Below are 23875 nucleotides of genomic sequence, written 5' to 3'. Positions count from 1 at the left end.
CATGCGCCCATAAATAGGTTTATCCTTTTTCACAACCTTCAAATAGTAGTTCAGGAAATATGAGTGGAAGGATCAAAAATGTTGCATCATTAATTCCAGGAGAAGAAACAAGGGAGGGATGAGAGAACAGGGAGAAAGTCTTGTTTATAAATGTCACACGGGTTAGATAACTATTCCCTGGAATGGGAGTGCCTGAAATTATCTGCTCTGGGTTCATTCTGCAGATTAAGTGGTGAACGGGGCTTGGGAGGCTCTTAGAAGGCCACAGAATCTTACACTTTCTGGGCCGCAGAGATACCAGACCATCCCAAGAGCTTATGTTCATTTATTGTTAAGGAAATGAATGGGGTCAAAAAGTTGAATCCAAATAAAATTTTGATAATCTTTCCTCTAGCTGTCTAAGAGTGTTTCTAAAGCCTCTTACTATTTTCAAGTGGGACGCAAACACCTTCTAGTAAATTGAGGTTGTGCATTTACAGTTGAGTGCAAAATCTTGTGCAACAAACCCGCTTTCCCCAAAGATCAAACTTTTTTGTGATAAGGAAAGTGATGGAAAGATGTGCTTGGAAAGTGTGGGATGCTGATTGCTTTGATGCAACAGCATCTAACCTCCCTGCAAACAAATGAGTGAATGATCATTAAATAGCCCAGTGTTGTCTAATCTCCCTGTATACAAATCAGGTTAAATGCTCAATCACCAGGTTGTTCCTAGGAGAAAATTGGTAGTGCACCAATTAGCATTAAACAGTATTCTTTCAATGAGCATAGCAGCGTTTAGGGGCACAAACTTGCCCATATTTGGCCCTGATGATCAGTTTCAGGTAGTAAACTAAAGCAGATTTGGGATTGTGTGTGTTTTCATGTGGAAAGGCAGTATGGAGGAAGAAGGGGTGCTTAGTGCTCCAGCCACAATTTCCCCACATTAACCCCCTCCCATTCGCAGTCAAGCGCCTTCCACCACCTCATCCCCAAAACTAGGAGGCTGCATGATTTCACTTATAGTTTTGTTAAGTCTGGAGTGTGCCTGTGTGTTCAGATCTCTTGTTTTAATTATTAAGAGTGATGATAATGACTGCGCAAAGCTTGCCCGTAATCTGTCTTCATTTTAGATGTGTGAGTGTGTTCTAAAGAATTCCGTACAAAACAATTGCATTTCCAGGAAATGTTTTTTTTCTTATCTCTTTTAACTTTCGTCGCATTCCCATCTCAGCACTAAAGTTATGATACATTATCCAGAGCAAAACTTTCACCTCATCTACACTGTGCTGGTGCCTTCCTTTTGTAATAACAAGAAACAATAACAGTAAAGCGATTGCCAAATTTTGATGGGCAGAAACAATGTTCTCAATTATCTCCAGCTCTTTATATTAGGAGCCAACAACCTTGCCTTGGTATTTATGTTCTATTTTGCTACTCTTGTCCCGAAAGGTGGGATGGAGAAAACGAGTGAAGTATTCTGAGTTATCGTGAATATTTGCTCCCCTTTCTGTGAGGAAGGATCCTGAGCATTCTTGTGTGGATGAGGATGCACATGACCCTCTTGTTATGGTTCCTCAGATATTCTGAAGTGCTGTTTCTTCTTTTATGGACGTTTCTGGAACTCTAAGGGGAAAGGGTACAGGAGAAAGAATTGCAGCAGAAATACCAGCTACAGTGTGGGAGTAGAGTAGATTGTTTTTTCAGAGTTCACACGTTCCCAGCCTGACATCCATCCAGGAGGCTGGTGGGGAACTGAACTGAACTAGCATGCTCAATCCTATATGTATTGCTAAACTAATCTGCATTTTGGCCAGTAGGTGGCAACAAACATGTCAAATTCAGTATTTTACAATACTCTTACTCCCCAGCGCTCAGCCCTGTCCCGCTTGTAAGCAGAATATACATGCTGAAGAAAGAGAGCCAATCATGGCTCCAAACAGTGTGTTCATGTGGAAAAAACATGGCTCCTGCATTATGGGGAACGCACAGTGTAGAAACTACGCTATTACCATAACATGGTGCAGCATTGAGTATTTTCTGTAGGGATCAGCAAGCAGGCACTTTGACACCCCCATAGTCTGTGCTTTTTTTCCCTTAAAAAATGTTTAGGGGTACTCTCATTTTCCTATTCATATTGAAATCCTGCCCCTCAATGAGGCCAGACTTAGATTCACAAAATGTTTAGGGGTATGCGTCCCTCCGCGTCCCCCCAGAAAAAAAGCACTGCCCAGGGTTATACACAAAAGGGGGGGGGAAGGTAGGGTAGGAGGGTTATGGAGGAGGAGGAGGAGGAGGGACATAGTTTTGGCCAATCTGGAGGCACAGTTCTGGACAGGGTTAGTCCAATCAGTTAGTACACACAATGTTGAAGCCTGGAGGTAACTTTAAATGGGCGGTTTGTTCAAATTATGGCCCCGTAGTATTAGACTGGCAGCCAGTGCAAATCCCACAAGCTCCAGCTGCAGTCATTGGATAAAAAAGGTAAAGGACCCCATGATGGTTAAATCCAGTCAAAGGCGACTATGGGGTTGCAGCGCTCATCTCGCTTCAGGCCGAGGGAACCGGTGTTTGTCCACAGACAGTTTTCCGGGTCATGTGGCCAGCATGACTAAACCACTTCTGGTGCAACTGAACACCGTGACAGAAACTAGAACGCATGGAAACGCCGTTTACCTTCCCGCCACAGCGATACCTATTTCTCCACTTGCACTGGCGTGCTTTTGAGCTGCTAGCTTGGCAGGAGTTGGGACAGAGCAACAGGGATTTGAACCCCCAACCTTCGGATCGGCAAGCCCAAGAGGCTCAGTGGTTTAGCACCACCTGCATCATTGGGTAGTTCCACAAAGAGTGCATTGCAGTAATCTAAGCATGGGGTTACCAATGCATGGGCAAAACTTTGGTCAAGTTATCCCAATCCAGGAATAGCCATAGCTGTCTTTCCAGCTCAAGTTGGTAAAAAGTATTCCTAACAACGGAGGACTCTTGCACCTCCAGGGAGAAAACTGGATCCAGGAGCACCCCCAAACTATGCAGTAGCACCTTCACGGAAAGTGCATTTTTATTAGTCACTGTTGTTTCTGTTGCCTTTCTTTTAGACACCAACAGCCTAGTCAAGTTTGTGTGTGTCTTTTTTTCTCCCCCTCCTTTTTCAGAGAGGCAGGAAATAGTGTGTGTTAAACACCTCCCAAGTTGAACAATTTCAAGTGTCTGACTGATTTTCAAGGGGAAAATTTGAGCAGGTGCCCAACTCTGCTGTGTACAGGTCCCTGTCCTTGTCTTGCACACTGTGTGGGAGACCCACAGGGTCTTGTCTTCCACTGCAACTTTGCAAGGGACCGATGTGAGCACAGAGGAAAGAGGGCAGAAAAGAGAGCATGACAGAAACTCTGGGTTTGGCAGCCATCACTGGAAATTAAGAAAATTACCCCACATCAAAAGCTGCAGATGAAATATGCACATCATGGTATGCACTGGGTAATTCACAACAAACAGACTCAGAAAAACAAATGTATTGCCTTGATTGTCAACATGAGTGTGCTTCTAAGTTGATTAGCTGGTGAAACAAGCGGTCTATTGTTCCTGTGCTAAGAGAGTGGATAGCATGATGTGTGGCCCACACAGTGCAATTGCCCTGCATAAAGCTTGTTTGCTTGCTGTCAGCAGAGTAGTTTATTCGATTCCTCGTAGTCATTCATCTCCATACAAATTTTCTGACCAATTAATTTTCTATTGAATTTGTTCCAACATGCAAATTTCAAGCAACATGGAACAAGCAACTGGAGTCCTCCAAACACCATTTGCCCTATAGCATTTTTCTTCCCTATAACCTTTGATTGTATCTGTGGGGTTTTGTTTTGTTAATGCAAATGTGCAACTTGGATGATGGAGAGGACGATATGAGGATAGAAAAAAATCAGATTCCAAGCAGCATCATTTCAGCTTCAGCTTCTTCCATAGTATGGTCTTTCCCTCTACTCAGTGACCCTGCATACACTCACAAGGAATTGTCCTCTTTGCTACTCCAAGTACAATCCCATCAGTAATGTCACAAATCACCTCAGGACTTCTGTGCTTATAAATTGGCTAGGACTCTTAGATTTGGCTAACACAAATGCCCTTTTCTAGTATTCAGGGTTGGGGCTCCAGACTGCATGGAGCCTTGGTGTCTATGAGAAAAAGAAGAAGAAGAGTTTGGATTTGATATCCTGCTTTATCACTACCCGAAGGAGTCTCAAAGCGGCTAACAATCTCCTTTCCCTTCCTCTCCCACAACAAACACTCTGTGAGGTGAGTGGGGCTGAGGGACTTCAGAGAAGTGTGACTAGCCCAAGGTCACCCAGCAGCTGCATGTGGAGGAGCGGAGACACGAACCCGGTTCCCCAGATTATGAGTCTACCGCTCTTAACCACTATACCACGCTGAGCATATTGTCTTGTCCCTCTGCCATATTCACAGCACCTAGATGTCTGCACGTGACTGAAACTGTCATGAGCATAACAGGCATACTTCCAAACTGTGGTTATTTTAGGGTGGGATTCAATCACAGTCTGGCAAATTCAGGTTCCACAACCGTGATTGGTTGACAGGTCTTACACAACAATCCCAATTCCCCCAGAGATCAGATGTTTTGTAATACAGTAAGGAAAGCAATGGGAAAATGCACTGGAAAGTGTGGGATAAGACTTGCTTAGATGCAGCAGCATCTGACCTCCCCACAAACGAATAAGAATGAATGCTCATTAAATAGCCAACATTATATAGACAGCGGAACAGACTCCCATGAGAGGTGGTGGACTCTCCTGCCTTGGAGATTTTTAAGCAGAGGTTGGATGGTCATCTGTCATGTATGATGGAGCTGAGATTCCTGCATTGCAGAGGGTTGGACTAGATCAGGCATCCCCAAACTGCGGCCCTCCAGATGTTTTGGCCTACAACTCCTATGATCCCTAGCTAGCTAGCAGGACCAGTGGTCAGGGAAGATGGGAATTGTAGTCCAAAACATCTAGAGGGCCGAAGTTTGGGGATGCCTGGACTAGATGATGCTTGGGGTCCCTTCCAATTCTACGATTCATCTAACTTCTCTGCAGACAAATCAAGTTGAATGTTCAACAAACAGGTTGCCTGGGGCAGCCCGGGGGGGGGGGGGGAGCTTGCTTCAGACTCAGTTCAAAGGTCTTTATTTATTCCTGTTCCACAAAAAAAGCCAGCATGAAACCAGTGTACATCCAGCTATTGAAATAACAGTTTAAACAGTTCACTTAGCAGGTAAGCATCTGTAATACAACATAGAGTCTGACTTATTCCTTTTCTGCCATATTCTGCAGGAAAGACATTCTATGTACACAACAGCAATAGAATGTGACAGAAAATGAGTGAAAGTCAAGCGGCAAAAAGCAGGTATATGACAACTTAGAATTCCCCTTTCTACCTTTTCAAAAAATACATATAAAATGTATACATCAGCTGCAGTTATTACATACAGAATTGAAGAGCTAAGACTCCTCTTCATCTAAAAATCTGTATTGTTAATGTTGGTCAGGGTATCTTGATCATCTCATCTCTGCTCTGCCCCCATGAATCAGGTCAAAGCCCAAATTAAAAGAAGTCCTGCCTCTTGGTTGCACTAGCACCCTTCTGTTTATGGTTTCTGCCTGTTTTACTCAACCCCCAGATTCTGAGCTCTGTTAGCGGGCTGTCAGAGCTGGGTCCTCATAACAGTGCTCTCCCAGAGGGATAAATATATATAACACATCAGCCCGGGTAGGCATTTGGCAAGTGTTTGTGACATTTCACAGCTGGTGTGCGAAAAGGCCAATGCTGAAGATGGGGCTAGGTTGCCACTCTAGCTGGAGAAACTAGACATTTGTTGTGGATGTTTTATGCAGTTTACTTTAAAAAAAAGTTTTCTGGCAGGCACTTCTAAAAAGGTTTGGTTTGGGGTTTTAAAAAACCAGCATTTTCTCTGTTTTGGCCCCGTCCTCTTTCCCAGGAATTTGTTTCAAGATCAGATTCTTTCTTCATAAGCTTTTTTTTTCTGTTTTTGTGTTGCTGAATTTCTGCAGAAGAGGGGAAGAGGGGTCACCAACTTGTTTTGGGCCTGTGGGCACATTTGCAAACTGGAGAGAAACATGCCACAGTCTAGTCTGTTGGCTATAATCAAATGCTTTTTTCAACAGTGAGGAGAGGCAACTGTGGGCAACAGGGAAGGCCTTGTTGTAATATGCAGTTACTGACTGACACCTGCATGCATGAAAGAGTTAGCCTAAGCCGTGAGTTTAGCAGATGTGGGTTAGCATGATTGCAGTAGCCTCTGCTCCTGAGTCTCTTTGCTCTTCCTGGAACAAGCAAGAAGCCATGTGGCCATGACTCCTACAAGTGAACTGAATTGCTCTAAAAGGAGAGTTTATAGCCTGCATCCTTGCTAACCCCAAAATTGTATGATCCTTTTTGTAAGGAAACCAAGTACTTTTCTTTTTAAGTCTTTTGGAACTTTTCTTCTTCTTTGTTTTGCTGCCAGCGGGTGGAGACTTGTTTACTGTTACATCTGGAAAATCTGTAAGTAAAACATTCACTTATTTGCAGAGCTAAGTGTCTGTGATTTATTCTAGCCTATATATTTTTGTGAGGAACATTTGTTTACAACTGGTTGAAGGCAGATGTAAATCTAGCCACATTTTAATGTGCTTGGAGCAATCACCATTGTGCTTAACTTTGCTCCGAGAGAGTAAGGATATCTCTCCCAAACCTCTCTCTCCAACAGAGCACTCTATGTGCATATGTGCCCATGGATGCCATGCAGAGCATGTTTGAAGTCAAATAAAAACATACAGTGATGCTGCTATTATTCTGTAGCAGCTACAGAAAAAAAGCTCCATTTTCGCAGGCTTCAATGCAAACCACTTTGTGCTATTGGAGCAAGGTGTGCTCCCAGCTAATGGGTGGTGGGTGCGCTTCTTACTCTGGCAAAAGACCTCATTTTAAGCTCTCAGTTTTCTCCTTTGTCACCATGTTGGTCACCCCACACCTGATTTCTCATATGATGTCAGGCATGGAGCGGTTGGGCATGGTTTGTGAGGAATTGTCTCACCAGCCAAGTTGGAACCTCTACCAGACCAATTTTGGTCCATAGGCGAGAAGGTCACCACCCCTGCTGTACCCCCTTGCCAGAGACATATAGAAAATCTGCTGCCTTACAGTGCTGTCCTATACATGCCTAACCCCCCCCCCCATGGTGTTTGCTTCCATGCAAGTGTATTTTGGGTTGCAGCCTTAAGCATTAATTGCAAAAAGCCTATTTGAGTAGAAAAGTAAGATTATGTAATTCAGGGAACAGCAAGGCAGAGGAAGGAGGAATTGCCTTGAGAGGCAAAAAGGGCCATTTATCCTCACTTTGGTTGGTACACAGGCCATGGCAGAAGAAGGGATAGGGTCTTATGTCTCCCCCACTTCATGAATAGCAAAAACAACAATAGATGTTCTTTGATTCTGGTTGGATAAGACTAACCTCAATAGATAATGCTTTATGTGCCTACATTTTGGCAAGAGAGCTAAAGTGGGCTTTTTGCCAAAATGTACCCACTGCCTTTCAAAGAGCGGGAATGTGGGTAGCTGGAAAGCTAAGTGTTTATGATGGATCGGAGACAAAAATGTCCAGGCTTACTGCCATGGAGAGAAGGTGGTGGCGGGGGGAAGCCTGCAAATCCTTCATTAAAGGAAGGGGGGAATCACAAAACCCAACTTGTTTCATGGGTAGTGTTGTGGTACGCAAGTTAAAGAATTTAATGCTGTGGATTTGGAAGTAGGCTAAGAGTCCCAAGCAGGTTCTCCCCTCGATTAGTTAGCTGCAGGAATGCTGCAGAATGAGTGGTTTCCTTGTCAACAGCAGGCTGCTGTTAAGACCAAAGTGCCCCCTAATGTCTGAAAGGAAATAAATTGAAAATGCAGTTTTCTCCATCCCACCCCCCCACCCCATTTTTCAGGACAGCTGGTAATCCGGTGGTATTTTCCACGGAAATACCAAGGGAAGAGAGCGCTTTCCAGAGGAATTTCCATCTCTAATCCAAGGACACGAGTAAGGCTTTGGATATTTAACAGCAGAGATGATAATATCCATGCCAGCTGGGCCTGTTTGGCATGGGATTACGTTTAATCCGAGAACCTCCGATTCAAGGGGGTTGGAACTGATACAAAACAGATTTGTCCCTTGTTATTCGCCCTTTCTCTGCCACTCTTGACAATCTCAAGGGGTCGGGGAATCAGCATGTAAAAAAGCAAGATGGCTGAGGACGGGGTGTTGTTTTCCTCAGACTGTCTGGCAGCCCAACTAGGCCCTTTGTAAAGACTAACTTCTGGCTCATATCTCCCTTTCTGCTACATAACAAACACCTCAACCCTTTTTCATTTAAAAGAGATCTGGGGAGACCCCAGGAGGCTGCCCCCTTCATGTTGCACTGGAGGGATGATTTATGAAAGCACAGGGATGAAGTATCAGGTGATATAAAGCCATCAGTTAATAAAGAATCTCCCGACAGCTGGAAATTGTTCCCTCATGCTAAAGAAATCTGAAAACTTTATATTGTGGTACATCCTTCCCCCACCCCCCTTGGTGTCTTGGAAACTCACGAAACAAACACAAACCTTCCCCTCTCTTGCTTGATTGCGCCGAAATATTGTCATTCTTCTTTGCAGCTTAAAAGCTCAGGAAAAGTATTTCCAAGCTGGCACACACGATTTCCAGCAGGTACGTAGTTTGCAAGCAAACCCTGTGAAGCAAGTTAAAGGGAAATCCTTGAGAGAAAGCAAAATTCTTTCACGGTGAAATGTAATTATGGGAGGGCTGAAATAAATTGTGCAGCATTACACTATAATGGTGTGAACACAGGTCACTGAGAGTGGTTTAGAGTGGTTAGCGTCATAGCATTCTGGAAACATGACAGAGTGGTTGGTTTTGTAAGCGTACAAAGTATATGTGACGACAGGCCTTGGTGGCCTTGGTGTGAGAACTCACTGCACCCAGCCGCTTGTTCATTACCACAGTCACAGCTCTCTTATGATATGAGGTGGAGGGGGGTGGCTTGAGCTACGGATAGTTTACAATCTAGTTCTTCGTTTACTGGCACAGGTAGACACCAATGCAGGAGTCGCCAACACAGTGCCCATGGGCACCAGTACTTTCTTTGGCACCCGTGAAAGGTCTCAGAAAATATCCCCTAAAAAATGCACAGTGTAGGAGAAAACATCTCCTCTTCTGTGCAGTTCCTGTTTGCACTGGCTTGGCCTCTCATCCATTGAACACATTCCCTTAAAGAAGCCTGCATTTAATGGAGTGCCAAGATTGGACACTCTTCAATCCTGAACAAAGGCAATTTTCAAAGAGCTTCTCTCTGAAGAAGTGAAGTAGTGGCTGATGTAGGTGCTTTTGCTCATTGAGGGGTCATGCTTTTTTTGGAGATATAGATTTATTTGGATATACAGTCATACCTCGGTTTAAGTACGCCTCGGTTTGAGTATTTTCAGTTTAAGTACTCCGCGGACCTGTCTGGAACGGATTAATACACTTTCCATTACTTTAAATGGGAAAGTTCGCTTCAGGTTAAGTACGCTTCAGGTTAAGTACTCCGTGGACCCGTCTGGAACGGATTAGTCCACTTTCCATTACTTTCAGTGGGAAAGTTCGCTTCAGGTTAAGTACGCTTCAGGTTAAGTACAGACTTCTGGAACCAATTGTGTTTGTAAACCGAGGTACCACTGCATATACTGAATATACATACATGCATGCTGGATACAAGTGTATCAAAAATATTAAAATACATCCAGTAAAAAAAAAACCTGAAACTAACAGTAACAACTAAACATTACAAGCCAGCTACTGTAAAGTCCCTCATAAATTTTGTCATGTCTTCCATTACTCTTTTTCCTTTCTCTTATTGCAGGAATACTTCTTTTCTGTTTTCATAAGCTGCAGCAGCCATTTTGTGTTGCGCCACACTCTATGCCCGCCATTTTATGTTTAACCAGAAAAGTTTAGCAATCTATATCTACTCATAGTAATGACAATGATTAGTTATCATTTCTATAACATTTATATGAAAATAATATTGAATTTATATGCAGTGGGAAAGGTAACTCATCACAATGAAGTACATTGACTTCTGCCTTTTCAAAAGGGAGCACATTTATTTTTAACCTGCTCATGATGCGAAAGTGTTGTTTTGTACCTTATACCTACTGATTTTATATGCATCAGAAGTATGGGAACATGTGACTGAATGTTTCGCTCATAATTATATTTTTACTTTGTAGATGCTTTCATTTTTGCTTATGATTGACTGGACTGGACACTATGAAAAAAGAAATTCACAGCATTTCTGGAGCCACAAATATTACCTTGAAAATTTCATGGGAGTGAGGAAAGTTTTCTGATATTTTTTTAATCATGCTTTACCCTTGTGTAATCCTCCTCTCAAGCCACAAGCCTATCAGAAATGTGGTTTATTGGAAAGTTGACGCGGCGTTTGCTCAGCTTGCTTGTATGTTAGGGCAGGGAACCACAGGCCTGTGGGCTGGATACAACCCACCATGACTTCTCTGTGACTCAGCTGACCCCTCTCAAATTTGTTGGCAGTGGCAGGTTCTGTAGCAGTGTTGCCGCTAGGGGGAAGAAATGGATTTTGCGAAGGCATTCCCCCTTGAATGAAAAATAAATTCACAGAGCAACATGCCATGTCCTAGTGGGGCCAGCTTTGTCAGTGGCAGTGCAGCTTGAAAACAAAAAAATACAAGTGGGAGCCACTGATAGTGTAGTGACACCAGCAATTGTGCAACTTTGATGGTTCTTGGGTATGTTTGTGGAGCCCTTAGGAGCCCTTTCAGATTATTTGTACTGGAGGAGATTTGTCAACCATCAGGTTTAATGGAGTATAGGCATCCCCACTTGCACGTGATCAACTCGCGCATGACCACGTATATGCGAGATGCCAGGAAGTAAGTGAATAAATAAATTCTAACCTGAAATGGCAGGAGAGAGCTGGAAAGTCCTTGTGGCTCAGGAGGAGACCCTCCCCAAAGCCCAAAGAGGACACCAGTGAGCCCAAAGTCCAGAAAAGAGATTCAGAGGGCTCCAAATAAGTGGGGATTTGCATGTTCTCTTCTCACGAGAGCCAGTGTGGTGTAGTGGTTAAGAGTTGTAGACTCATAATCCGGGGAACCGGGTTCGCGTCTCTGCTCCTCCACATGCAGCTGCTGGGTGACCTTGGGCTAGTCACACTTCTTTGAAGTCTCTCAGCCCCACTCACCTCACAGAGTGTTTGTTGTGGGGGAGGAAGGGAAAGGAGAATGTTAGCCGCTTTGAGACTCCTTCGGGTAGTGATAAAGCAGGATATCAAATCCAAACTCCTCCTCCTCCTCCTCCTGCTCCTTCTTCACATCCCAACAGTTCCAACTCTCTCTCTCTCTCTCTCTCTCTCTCTCTCTCTCTCTCTCTCTCTCTCTCTCTCTCCTTCCCCTTTTCCCCATGATTCGCCTGTAACCAGTTCTAGAGTGGAGCCAAACCCCTCAAGGGCAGCTCCACTTTGCACAACCTTAAACTACTGCAGTGTAGTCCAAGGAGGATCTTGTATGATCCAGACATGTTGGGTGAAGATGCACAGGCTGTGTTCAGTGTCTCTCCCTCATCTTCCTGTGGCTGCAGGAGGATCTTGACTTATACTATCTGCTCCCAGTGCCCCACATATTTAAGTCAGGGGTAGCAAATGTAGTGCCATCCATATGGACTACAACTCCTATCAGCCTCAGTCAACATGGCAGATGTTGATTATTATGATTACTGTTGACTTATGAATTGCCTTCTATTCCACCATCTCAAGGAGATTTACGCAAGAGATAATTAAAAACATTTTGAAACAGAAAAGCGACAAATACGTTTCAAACGGGACTGAGACCCTAACAAGGGGACACTCATGGGAAAAATTAATTTATCCAGATGAGGAAGCCTGTTAGAACAAAAGCATCTTCAGGTATTTTTCAAAAAGTGCAGAGAGCAGGTGCCTGTCCTATCATAACAGGAATGCTACCCCACATGTGGGAGTTGTAGTTCGGCAGCACCTGGAGGGTGCTGTGTTGCCTGCCCCTGAGTGAGGGCTTCAGTTCCTCTCATTATATCATCCAACTAGGCAAGAGAAATAAGCTCAAATGTATGGGTGTTTAGTCAGAAGGAAGACACACTGATTTCCGTGGGCAGTCTCCCAAGTAAGTGTGCAGGTCTTGTAGCCAAGATTGCACAAATTGTAACAGAGCAGGCTTTTGGGACTGAAAGGAAGGCAGCAAAGGCCTGGGTCCTTCTGCTTCCAATTATCTGGCCAAGAGATGTCCAGCAGTCAGCATTTTATTGAGAGTTGGTCATTGGCTGCGCTGGGCCAAGGAGGCAGCCTGCAGGCCACATGTGTGTGATTCCACTGCTTTCCAGCCCCCCGACAGTGACAGCAAGAGCTGCAGCAGTCTGACACTTCATTTCCAGATCACAGTTTGTAATATATTATTGCCACACTGGGCAGGGGTCTGGATTATAAAGGAAAGGCATTGTTTCAGTGGAATTCAGTATTTTCCACATTTCACTCAAAAGGACCAGCACTTTAATAAGGTGGTGCAGGTGTGTTCTACGTCCTCCTCACTTTGAAAAAGAAAGAAAAGGAAAGGAATGCAATTTTGCAAAAAGCAGCGCAAACGGATGTTTGCTTCAGCAATAAAATCTGAAGCAGATTTCTTCTATGAGGCAAGGGAAAATCAGCGTTATTATAGGCATCGAAGAATTACCTTACAATCTGCTATTCATGAAAGACAGCCTTTTCCGTCATTAAAAACTAATCCAATCAGAAAGCACTGGATTTTTTCCCAGCTAAAAAGAAAAGGCTTTTGTAGTAATTTTGACTACAAGATAATTGGCATTCAAAAGCATGCTACTGTTTGATCTGCGACTGCCCATAAAGCATTTCATTGTTTAACAGTGGTGTAGTGGTTAGGGTATCGGGCTAGGACCTGGGAGACCGTGGCTCACGTCCCCTTCTCAGCTATGAAGTACAGTGGCCTTGGGCCAGTCACTCACTCTCAGCCTAACCTAGCTCACAGGGTTGTTGTTGGGGAGGAGAACTATGTATGCCACCTTGAGCTCCTTGGAGGAAACGCAACAAATCAGGAATCCATGTGACATGCCTGTGCGGATGCTGGGTTGTCGTTTTTTAAAGGTCACCATGTTGCAGATGGAGAACCTGGGGATGAGAGCCAATTACTTCCTCAAGGCAATTCAGCACAGTGGTTTTAGGACAGACAGAACAGTGTTTCAGACCCTGTTCTCTCAGGCCCAGGTCTCCTCTGCTAGGTCGCGACCACAATATCTTATGGAAAGTCTCTTCCAACATAAGCCTGATATAAGAAGCTGCCTTGTATTGTGTCTACTGGTCCATCTAGCACCATGTTTTCTGCACTGACTGACAGCAGCTCTCCAGCATTTTAGGTAGGGTTCAATTCCAGCCTTACCTGGAGATGGAAAACTGATCAGTGATTCATCACTGTTGGATCATTGTTGAGGCCCCCACTCCAAGTACCCCATCTGTCAGAAGCTTGGAGGGTGGAAACAAAAGAAAGGGTCTTTTTAGTGGTGGTCCACCCATCACAAATGCTGTCCCCAAGGAGACTTGCCCAGCATCTACACTGACATATTTTCAGTGACAGTCAAAGAATTCCCTCCTTCCCTGGGCATATTATTATAATATTATTATTATTACTATTATTATTACCCCGCCCATCTGACTGGGTTTCCCCAGTCACTCTGGACAGATCCCAACAGACTATTAAACAAGAGATAAAATAGCAAACATTAAAAACTTCCCTGTAAAGAGCTGCCTTCAGATGTTGTCAAAAAGTCAAATAGTTGTTTATCTGTTTGACATCTGATGGGAGGGTATTTCACAGGATGGGTGCCACTACCGAGAAGGCCCTTTGCCTGGTTCCCTGTCACTTCTCGCACTGAGGGAACTGCCAGAAGGCCCTTGGAGCTGGGCTGAACGATGAGGGGTGGGTGGAGACACTCCTTCAGGTATGCTGGGCAGAGGCCTGTGGATGTTTTAAGCTTCCTCATTTCTTAGTGACTGTGATTGTGTGTATGGGGCTGAAAGAGGTGGGCTTTAAGGGACTCAGCTATACAGCTGCAAATGAACCGTTTTAAGAGTGTTTTAAGTGCAATATACAATGTGACACTTGATGGTGATGGTGAGCCTTATGGAAAATTCAATGTATTTTTTAAAACGCTTTTTTTAAAAAAGCATTTTCAGAACAGTTTTTATATGTGTGTAGATTCCACCAATGTCTGCTTTTGGAATGACTCTGCAACCCAGCCTCCTTTTGTGTCAGGCTGGGATGGTTTTGTTTTGGGCGGTGGTGTTCCTCCACCTACTTCCACCAGGCTCTGCCTTTTAAAGCTTATTTTAAGGTATTTCATGATGGCATTTAAAATATTTTATTGTAAATCATTTTAGTAATGTAATTGAAGACCAGGGCATGAATCTTAATTACAGTAAGCAATGACTTGTTTGGCTGTGCTAAATTAGCTCATTGCTTTTAGCACAGCTAGAGTCACATTAGCACGTAGATAAAGTTTCTGAGTCATAGGTGCACCCTCACACAAGCAGTGCAATCAGATAAGACTTTCAAAAACGTAGTTACTCGGAAATGTATGATCTGGTTTGAGTGGGAGGAACTGCCAGCAAATGCACAGGTTTGTTTTATCTTGCTGCAGAAATTACATTGTCTTGCATGTATTATCATGGGTGTGTCAGCAGTGAGATCCTGATAATGTGAGCTCCCTTCCCATCTGGAGCATGCTGCCCTGCATTTCATCACACCAGTGAGGTCTCCAACCTGACCTTTGTTTGTGGCAGCCTCTGAGAATATCATCTATGAAAAGGAAAGTTAATGTTCTAAACATAGCAATTAAGTCACTAGACAATCCTGCTTTAAAGGGAAGGAAAGTTAATTTTCTAAACATAGCAATTAGACACTAGACAATCCTGTTTTAATATTGTCTGTTCTTCCTATGTTCCTTCAACCACCTAGCTGTTTCACTTGTATGTATCTAAAAATGGTGTGTTGCATGGGCCTGTTGAGCTTTCAGGGTTTGAAATATCGTGGGCTGTCTTCACCAGCCTCCATAGGGACTCTCTGTCCATGGCTGTCAAACCAGGATACCACACCGTAATGCAGTATGAGAGAACACTTTCTATCGTGGACTGATAGAAGGAAATCATCAGTTGCTGTCCAACCTTGTTATTTCCCAAGACCGTAAAGAAATGAAGTCTCTGTTGGGCCTTCCTAACCACCTGGGCTGTATTGACCTTCCAAGTTAGGTCTTCACTAAGATGGACTCCTAGGTATTTAAAGGAAGAGTCTCTCTCCACACAGCCCCCCCCCCCGATATACAATGGGGCTAGCTCCCCTCTCTTCCTCCGAAAGTCCAACACTATCTCATTTGTCTTGCCAATGTTTAGGTCAAATTGTTCTCTGAGCACCATGTGGATACCTTTTGAACCTCCCCCCTGTACGCAGATTTGTCTGCTTCTGCAGGTCCCCATTCTCCATCCCACCGCACTCCAGGCTGGGAAAGTCCTGTTGTGTGCTGAGAGCTCTGGCAAAATGAAGGGAGAAAAGGGTACCTGTTTTCCTGGATCGGACATTAAAGAATATGCTCCAAGGAGTGTGCATGCTTCTAAGCCAAAAGCAGAAATCAAACACTCTGCCTTTGGGTGTTTCTCCTATGCAGCCAAGCAATTATTTTGTATAAGCACACATTTGGAGGTTCAGCAGCCGCACAGATCGTTAGCAGAGGAGATACTCTGATATGTAAAGCAGTTAACCAAGGTCTTGCAGCTGAATGTGGTCATTTATCTTCCCTGGCTTTAAATCTAGCTTTTGAAGACACTATCTGGAACACTTTTTAAAAACACACGCACACATGTCACACACTCCCTCACTTGAGCAGCTGCACAAGACTCCCATTTTTTTGATTGCTGCTATCTAAAAGAGAGGAACCCAAAACAAAGTAATACTTCAGCTGATAAGGGAATTACTTTGCTAAAAGACAAGGCAACCCAGGATATTTGGCACAGCCAAGGGGGAGAGCAGAAGGTGCCCCTCTGCTGGCTGCTTCCTTCCAGAAAGTTTCAAGGTCTCTAATTAAGCAACTTCATGGTGGGAGGCGGCTGCTCGTTTATAACCTTAAAGCAATTAAGTGCTCTGTCCGCACCACACACCTCGTTTAAGTAATTGCTACTTTAAAGACAGCCCCAGTAGCTGCTTTTTAGCAAATGCCCCTGCAAGAAATGTTACACAGTGGCATTCAAGGATGGAGTTCACAAGGAGACTTTGCAATCGTGACTTCAGAGAATGGGATAATTTAGTCTGTAAACTGAGCAATATATATTGTTTTAGCATTTCAAAGGCACAATGTGGACTCTCAAACACTCCTTTCCCCTGCTCTCTTGTTGTCCTGCCTCTTTGCTGCCCGCAACTAATTAGGAATGGCTTGCTCAGCACAGGAAAAGATAATAAAATATGGTCTACAAGTCGAAATTTAAGAATGGCTCTAATTCTCCTGGGTGTTTAGGCATCTTATTGCACCCTACTCACTATTTTGCTCACTATTTTGCTTTTTAAGAACTCTCAGCAGGGCACTAACAATGGGAAGGTTTCTTCCAACTGTGCTTGCTCAAGCTGAATAATTACATATCAAAGGGCAGTGAAGAGACACATTGTTTCTGCTTAGGTCCGGACACATTTTCTTCCCCTGTTTGGCTGCAGGAACAGCATAATACAGATTAAATGTGGAGGGGGCATAGATCCCATCAGAAACCAAAGACACAAAATACAGAACTGCAAAATAATAATAATAATAATAATTAATGAATAGCAATGAGAAGGGGGTGAGGTTTCTTGTTCCCCTGTGCATTAAATATGCTGCACAATGGACTGTGCAAAAAAATTAATTGAAATTGTGCTTTGATTCGAATTCTAAAATGTGCTTTTATGACTTCATAATTAATTACTAAGAAGACGAAACGTAGGCACAATTATGGCTGACGACAGCCACCCTGCCAAGCAGGGCTGCCAGTACAGTATTATCAAATTAGATTACCCTAATGTGCTCTATGTGGCATTGCTCTTACTGATTCAGAAACATCAGTGGGTAGAGAATGCTGCTGCCTGATTACTGATGAGCACCAGGCAGCCTGATTGGATTCCAAGGATTTCAAGACATTTGCTCTAGTTACCAGGTAGTTTCTGAGCCCTATTCAAAGTGGTGCTTTTGATGCACATGAAGCCTGAAAAAAGTCTGGTGGTGCATTCACATACAGATTGTTGAGGACATCATGGGGCTCATGCATGTAGCAGGCCTTATACTGAGTGAGACCACAGTGGGGTGTGAAACACAGAGCAGTCAAATAGAACATTCCTAGAGTGGTCACATGTTTAGACATGAAGAGGGATGTTTGTCCAGCCAGCAGATAAACTTCGTGTTTCCTCCTGGGCTGGATCAAACTTCCTCTACATGTGACCAGAGGTGGGCGTGACCTCACCTGTGCAGGTAACAAAAGCACAGGGCTGGCCACCACATCTCTCTCTCCTCCATCTTGCTTTCATCATAGAAGCATCAGTGCTTAGCCTGAGACGCTCTATTGGCTTCCAAAGGACAAAGGAACTATCTCCTTATGGAATAGATTCCACGTGTATATATTTTGTAACTCAAGTCTGCCTTCTGGGATCCATCGTGAACAGAATGTGTGAGTAAACTCTTTTATACTTTTATACAAGACTGTATAAGGCAGTGTTTCCCAACCAGTGTGCCTCCAGATGTTTTGGGACTACAACTCCCATCATTCCTGACCACTGGTCTTGCTAGCTAGGGATGATGGGAGTTGTAGTCCCAAAACATCTGGAGGCACACTGGTTGGGAAACACTGGTATAAGGGATGGAATAAAGGGGAATTACCAGGAAATTTATTTTAGAGGCTTAAGCAAGCCTGGCAACAACTTATCTGCTGTGTAAGTTTAAAAAGGGAATGTTACTGTGCTAAATTATAGAACATGCTAACTCAAGTTGGGAAGGATATTATTAAACAATATATCCTCTCCTGCCTCCCTGAACATTCCAACAACCACTGCTCTATCTAGCTCAGTATTGTCTCAGATTTGTATTATAGGTGATCGACCAGCTTTTATTGCCTTTTGCACAGAGATGACAAATGCAACTTTTAGGCTCTGGTGAAGAAAATATTTGTTTTAGAATTGCTTTGGAAAAACATGCCCTTGAGAAGGTAAGTGGGAACAAATAGCCATGATTTAGCAGGATGAATTTTAAACAGGGTAAGATCTTTAAAAAGAAAACAAAGGGGAGAATGTTGTCTTTCAAGAGATCAGATTAGCAACCTTTGCAAAGAGCCAAAACGCTACAGTTGCTCTTGTCGCTTCACTAGCTTTTCTCTGTTTCTCTTGTTCTCAAGTGTTTTCCCCAAAGAATTCAAGATTTCAAGTGGAACATTCCCCTGCCCACACTGAAACGTAAGGACAAGAAGGGTTTTAGGGGCACAGCATTACATTTTAAAAAAAACAAAACAAAATATGTTTAAATTGATCTTTTTTAAAAGTTGACATTAGGATTCTAGGCTGGCTTCTACAGCTGCTCAACATTTGCAGATTAATCTTATCCAGGAAGAGAGAATTAGCTCCATCTTTTACAGAGCTGGGGAAAATAAACCTTGGCCAGCTCACCATTTATTCCTTCAGGCCAATTCTAGGTTGTTGGTACCTCTTGAGCAAGATGCTTGAAAGGTGCCCTCCACCTGTGCTTATCCACCATATTATTCACCACTGTAAAGTGTGGCCTCTTTACAGAAGACAGCCCTCTGTTTTGAAGGGCTCTCAGAAGACAATCCTCATTTCTGAAGATTCTATTTCAGGACTGTCCATTCCAGGTCTGGTTTAAAGATAAAGAGCCATAAATAGGGAGAGCCTGGAAGGTGTCCATCAACAATCAGTTGCATCTGCTCACTAGACTGAGCAGGCACACACAAGTCATCTGGTATCTTCATAGTTAGATGTATTAGTGCTGTGGTAGGGATGCGGGTGGCGCTGTGGTCTAAACCACAGAGCCTAGGGCTTGCCGATCAGAAGGTCAGCGGTTCGAATTCCTGCAACGGGGTGAGCTCCTGTTGCTCGGTCCCTGCTCCTGCCAACCTAGCAGTTTGAAAGCACATCAAAGTGCAAGTAGATAAAAAGGTACTGCTCCAGCAGGAAGGTAAACGGTGTTTCCATGTGCTGCTCTGGTTCACCAGAAGCAGCTTAGTCATGCTGGCCACATGACCCAGAAGCTGTACGCCGGCTCCCTCGGCCAATAACGCGAGATGAGCGCCGCAACCCCAGAGTCGGTCACGACTGGACCTAACGGTCAGGGGTCCTTTTACCTTTACTTCTATTTAAATTATAATAACTATGTCTAAATATATGCACCTAAAATATATGTCACTATGTGCACATTTTATGCAAATTTGGTGATTTGGGGGTAATGCAAATCCTCTTCTTTGGTAATGCATCACTGGCCCCCTTACTATCTCAGTCTCCCACTGACCTGTATTTCTATCTGAGCTCATTACGTAGCATCTTCCTAAGAGAATGGACAAGCTATACAGAATGTTCTGTATATGTTCTGGTTCTCCTTCTTGCCCCCTTGCTTGCTTTTTCTGTCAATGATTCTCATTGTCACACACCCCTCCCCACTGCCTGCAATTGGGCAGAGGCCCTGCCGGAGGCTTGATGATGTTAAACCCTGATGTCAGCCTCGCTTTCCTTTCCATACCTGATAGCATACCTTCCAACATGTCAAGGTAAAACTGGGATGCCATTTTCCATTGTTGCACTCCTGTACGAGTCATGTAACTCTGGTGTTTTTGCTTGGGGTGCCTTGTGAGATTGTGGTCCCCCAAAAGTGCTTTTTGGGGGCAAAATCACGGTGCGTAATCACGTCACCCAATCTCCTGGTTTTCCCAGGACAGTTGAGGTGTATTCTGATATAGCAGTCAGAAATGGAGCAAAATCTAATGAGTCCCAAACCCAATGGTCTAAGCTTTACTTTAAACTCTTCTCATTCTCCACATCTTATTTCCATGACCAGAGGGAAATTTTGGAAAACCATTTGAGAGAAGACCAAAGACTAAGATGATAAGGTCAGAAGGTGGCTCCTCCACATTTTGCATAGAAGATTTGGCCACTATCCTCCAGAAAGTAATGGAAACAAAAAACCTCAAAGAGTCTTGTTGTTGTTTAGTCGTTTAGTCGTGTCCGACTCTTCGTGACCCCATGGACCATAGCATGCCAGGCACTCCTGTCTTGCACTGCCTCCCGCAGTTTGGTCAAACTCATGTTCGTAGCTTCAAGAACACTGTCCAACCATCTTGTCCTCTGTTGTCCCCTTCGCCTAGTGCCCTCAATCTTTCCCAACATCAGGGTCTTTTCCAGGGAGTCTCCTCTTCTCATGAGGTGGCCAAAGTATTGGAGCCTTAACAGCACTTTAAAGACTAACAAGCACTTTAAAGACTAACAATACCTTCATGTTTTGACTGACCATCAGTCATCACAACATTGGCAAGGACTTGCTAAGCAGATCGGAGCCATCATGATGTCAGTTTTCAGCTCTCTACTAGAACCAATGGGAACACGGAGAGCTGTTGTTAGGAAGGGTCCATAGCTCACTTCTACAACATCCACTTTGCATGCAGAAGGACTCAGTGTCAATCCCTGGCACTCTCAGGGAGTCAGAGTAGATGGTACTGAGCTAGATGGACCAATGTTCCTATTAGGTAGAAGGGAACTTCCTATGAGTTTTCCTCTGCAGCGAGGCCATTCCTGTGACAATGGCCTAGTTCACATAACACAGTGAACCTACCCACTTTGTACTTTTTACTCCCCAGTCCTTTTTACTCCCACACTGTGCTGAGATATTTTGGTCTCAGCTGTGGTCGGTGACTCGGAATGGACAGTATGAACAAATGAAAACCATAACAAAAAATATGTATTTGAAAGCCATTCTTAAAATCTCAATATGGGATTTAAAATCTCAATATGGGATTGGTTGCTTTAGTTGATCATTGATATCCACAACTTAACCATCTAGAATGGTTATGATTTTTTGACAGGCAGTATGAAATATGAGTCAATTTTTGAAACTGGGCCTGATGCATCAAATGCTGTCCAGAATTCTTGGAACATGCCAGTCTGGCATACTGGGAATTTTCCTCAGATTTTTTTTTTTTTAAAAAAGTTCTAAGTGTCATTTTTTATTGTACAGCTGTTACTATGAAGAAGTGCTTGCCTCCTTTTAAAAAAATCATTATTTGTGGAAGCACAATCTTTTGTCCATTTACACAAACATCTGTTCACATCAAGCTCTACTCCTGTTATTCACAGTGGTTGCGTTTCCAACTGCACATAAAGCAGCACTTTGGTCTGTTATGTATTGCTTGCTTGAATTGCTTCCTACCACAGCCCTCACGTGAATTCACAAATGGTGCAGTGTCTGGCATTCTCCCTGGTGTTAAATTTCAGGCACTGGCACAACATTCCCATAAATGCATTTACAGCTGATTTAGAAGTGACACTTATTGGCAGTTAAATTCAGATACAAGGCTATCAACAGGAGAAACGGCAAAGGAAAAATAATTTTAAAAATCTGTTTGGAAACAATAGCATTAAATCATAGAGAGGGATGGCCTTTGCCAATCTGTTTTGGACCACAACTCCTATCAGCCCCACCATGGAGGACATAGGGTTGGTGAAAGTTTAGATTCTCCACAGCTCAGCTGCCATGCCCTAGAGTGAAATTGAAGGCGAGTTTGGAAAGTGTTCATTAGATTAAATGTGTCAACTTTGAGGGGGGTTGTAAGGATTTTGAGAAAATCAAGAGATGGTTCTATGCAGGGTGTGTGTGTCATGTTAGGGATGGACAAACCTGTCATTTCTCTCTCCATTTTTCTCCTCCCCCCAATCTTCTGAATCAGTTTGCAAATGTTCATTCACTCATATTGATTGGTTTTTAATTTAAAGTAATGAAATACACCCATAGAAGGAATACAGAGCTTAGTAGTTGTTCTGGAGGGAAAAGCAAAATAGTGGCTTATGGTGGTAGTTTTAAACTTGCTTCTCTTGCTCCAAAAGGAGCCCAGGGTAGCAAACAACCAAGCAATGAAACAATACATTTTTAAATCAAAATCAAAACCTATTTAAAACATTAAAAACAATAAGAAGATCTAAAACATTTTTTAAATAGTCACAGTTAATAATTTCCCTGTTGCCAGAAACAGTCTTTCAGCCATCAAATGCCTGGGTAAACAGGAGGGAAGCACTGCTTGCCTCAAAGACCCCTTCTCACTAGGGGAGGAGACAAAAGTTTGCAGAGAGTTCCCAGTTCTCAGCATCATGAACAGCTCTTAAGATGCACTGTAAGGGCTCAGTACCAGCATCTCCCTTATTTCTGCCCATGCGTTGTGTAGCACAATCTGTTTGTGTTTGGTACATGAAATTTCCCTCCATGATAGCTTGGAGTTTTGCTTGAGTGATTCTCTGAGCTACTGCCACAGTTCAGTAGCATCTAGGACTAGGGCATATAGAAGAAGCCAGTCTATCTCATGTTTTCTCAACAAGTATACAAGTCAGCAATATTAGACCGGAAATTGCATGGGGACTTATCACCATCTCAATTTCTGAGGTGGGGTGGGGGAAACTAAAAGAACCAGTATATTCAAAATAAACAATGTAATACATGAGAGTCCCATGGACTGCAAGAAGATCAAACTTATCCATTCTGAAGGAAATCGGCCCTGAGTGCTCACTGGGAGGACAGATCCTGAAGCTGAGGCTCCAATACTTTGGCCACCTCATGAGAAGAGAAGACTCCCTGGAAAAGACCCTGATGTTGGGAAAGATTGAGGGCACTAGGAGAAGGGGACAACAGAGGACGAGATGGCTGGACAGTGTTCTCGAAGCTACCAACATCTGACCAAACTGCGGGAGGCAGTGGAAGACAGGAGGGCTTGGCGTGCTCTGGTCCATGGGGTCACAAAGAGTCAGACACGACTAAACGACTAAACAACAATACTAATAGTAATAACAATAGTGTCAATTGACTATTGCAGCCTGTTTCGTTTCATTTTATGTGGCAGTCCAGAAAGTGCTTCCTTAGTTCCCTGCACATTCCATCTCAAGTTCTTCTGCATCCTCTCATACGCCATCAGATCACAAAATAAAACCAATTAAGGAAACAAGATGCTTATAACTGCTATGTCAAGAGTTCCATTGTCCCCTTGAAAGGCATGTCTTTCACATGAGACGCTGAATCCATCACTGTGTATCACGAGTGAATTTATTTCTTATTTGTACTAAGATGTTGCCAACAGTCATAACTAGGCACTTGGTTTCATTTTGCTGGTGGGGGAGAAGACAAAGATGGAGATGCAGATGGCATATTTTTCCCTACCGATGAATATATTTCTTTTTGTTTTCCAGCATGAAAATATCTCTGGCTGAGCAATGAAAATGCTACACAGTCTTTACAACGAATGAAGCAAATATCTGCACTTGCTTTCAAATAAAACTGAATCTCAATATATGCCTCAGTCACTTGTAATAAAGTTTAATGGAAGACATCAGGCACAAAATCACAGCTCTTCAATGTTAACTTACGCTACCTTTGCTAGGTGTTTGATATTTCAGCTGTAAGTGACAGATTAAGAAAATTACTATGTCCCAATATCCATTCCATTTCCTCCTTTCTTCAAAGAGCTGAAAAGCACAAAGACAGTAT

The 23875-nt window shown here is 43.4% G+C and overlaps 2 long non-coding RNA genes across 2 annotated transcripts; one reads left to right on the top strand and one right to left on the bottom strand.

Moving 5' to 3' along the window:
* Nucleotides 1–6401: 6401 nt before the first annotated feature.
* On the bottom strand, nt 6402–11381 carry LOC148686250 (uncharacterized). The gene is made up of 3 exons (XR_015949376.1): nt 10987–11381; nt 8617–8741; nt 6402–6532 (listed from the first exon to the last, which is right to left on the bottom strand). It is a non-coding gene; the product is annotated as an uncharacterized LOC148686250 (long non-coding RNA).
* Nucleotides 6408–23676, top strand: LOC148686249 (uncharacterized). Its single transcript, XR_015949377.1, has 2 exons — nt 6408–6534; nt 23578–23676. It is a non-coding gene; the product is annotated as an uncharacterized LOC148686249 (long non-coding RNA).
* The last annotated feature ends 199 nt before the right edge of the window (nt 23677–23875 follow it).

This window comes from Zootoca vivipara, chromosome 3, assembly GCF_965207765.1.
Source record: "Zootoca vivipara chromosome 3, rZooViv2.hap1.1, whole genome shotgun sequence".
NCBI classification, from domain to species: Eukaryota; Metazoa; Chordata; class Lepidosauria; order Squamata; family Lacertidae; genus Zootoca; species Zootoca vivipara.
Note: the sequence above shows the minus strand (reverse complement) of the source record. Positions and strands in the feature narration are given on the sequence as shown.